Raw genomic sequence first — 1,854 nt, 5'->3', positions numbered from 1 at the left:
TGGATATAATTTGGAAGGAGTTCAATTCAACACATTTTCTGAAAATCGGATCTGTAACATGTGGAGGTCACACATTGCGCTTTTTAGTAGTATTCATGCATGACAACATCATGCGAGGCCCGTGCTGCTTGGTCGACTTAGCAAACTGCTACTCCTGCACAACTAATCAATTTCACTCAAAGAGGCTTCCAACATCAATCACATACTGGAATCCCATTATTTAAGAATGACCCTCAAAATAAGAATAAAGCTTGATCCTTGAAAATGCTGACTTGGATACCGAATGAGCCAAAGAAAAATGGTTTTGTTACTCCCCAAAATTTGTACATGAATTTCCTACTCAAAATATAGAAGATGGAAAGATTTAGGTTTTTGAAGTCAGAAAAACATTTTTTAAAGAATCAATGGGCCTCACTTAATTTTTTTGTGCTCTACAGGTACTGGTTCGAACCATCACCACAACTTCGTGATATAATTTTCAAACCATTTGGTAACCACATAATATTTTGTGTGAAATTTAATCATGATTCATTAGAACTCATAATGACTTATTACACACTACTGGATCGGCAACATAGTATTGCGGATGCTATATAACCACCTCACCTCACTGCACTTCTAAACCTCTCCACAACTATCGCTCTTCTTACTCCTGCCCAACCCTTTGTTTCATCTGGTTCTTCCATAGCATATCAAGGAAATATAGTAGATCTAAGAGGGCGTAGTGATGTTAAACATGGCGGTGGTGATGGATCTGGGATTGGAGGAGCTGCAACTAGTGCTTCCTCTAATGTAACGGTTTCACCCCACCGACTAGGAGGAGGTCACGCACTACCTCACCCCCAAGATCCATAAGCCCTACTTCTCCTAACACCTGGTCGCCGATGTCAACCTCAACAACATCGAGCTATGGGATCTCCTAACTAAGTGTAGTACAACTCGATAATTTGCAGGCATGAGGCAGTATGCTCATTGCCAGTTCGTTTTATAGAAGAGGTGAAGATGGGTGAGAAGGACTGGTTTATTTTTATGCAAATGGATCATAAGTACCTGAAGGGGATGCACACAAACCAGGCAACTAGGAGTGGCTATTGGAAGGCCACAAGTAAGGCAAGGGGATCTTCTGTGGAACATGACAGTACACGGTCCTCATCGACATGAAAAAGACACTCCTCTTCTACCACGCCCGCGCCCCCAGCATCCCGAAGACACCGTGGGTGATGAACGAGTGCCGCCTGCAGGGCGACTTGCCCCATCGCCTAACCCCGCCGCCAAGGTACAACAAGAATCAATTTTGTTTTTAGTCTCCGTCTTCATACAAGTTGGTAGGTTGAACCGCTGGAGCATCGCATGTCATGCTCGAGATTTGATTCTTATTTCTTATTCTCCTCGTGTTGTTTTCTGAACATACCTATTGCGTGCATGCGTGACAATTGGGTTGCTTGTCGGCTATTCAACAAAAACTTGGTGGCAAAGAATGCTCCCTAGATGGCGGTTTCGTCCGCCGGGGGCATGGAGGAGGAGGACCCATTCACCTTCCTCGATGAGTTGCTCAACAATGATGAATTGCTCAGCCGTGCCAACCTGCTCAAACAAGGACCCAATCGCGAAATTGTCGTGAACTCTCCCTAGTCAAACTGGTTGTCCTCATGAAGCATCTCCAAGGTGTAGTAGTGCAAGCCTCCCTTGAGGGCGTATACATGAGGAGTTGGTAGTGATGTGGTTCCCAACCTCCTTCCTAATCATCGGCAACATCCCAATAATAATTGGCTGCTCATGGTGAAGGCACTATTGTTCATGGTCATCATCTTCCCGAATCGAGACACTGAATCGCGATACTATTGCTATAGAAAA

General features: G+C 44.3%; 1 pseudogene; it reads left to right on the top strand.

Moving 5' to 3' along the window:
• The first annotated feature begins 802 nt into the window (after positions 1-802).
• Positions 803-1,632, top strand: LOC119360581 (annotated as a pseudogene).
• The last annotated feature ends 222 nt before the right edge of the window (positions 1,633-1,854 follow it).

The sequence above is a fragment of the Triticum dicoccoides genome, chromosome 2B (assembly GCF_002162155.2).
Source record: "Triticum dicoccoides isolate Atlit2015 ecotype Zavitan chromosome 2B, WEW_v2.0, whole genome shotgun sequence".
Lineage (NCBI taxonomy): Eukaryota > Viridiplantae > Streptophyta > Magnoliopsida > Poales > Poaceae > Triticum > Triticum dicoccoides.
Note: the sequence above shows the minus strand (reverse complement) of the source record. Positions and strands in the feature narration are given on the sequence as shown.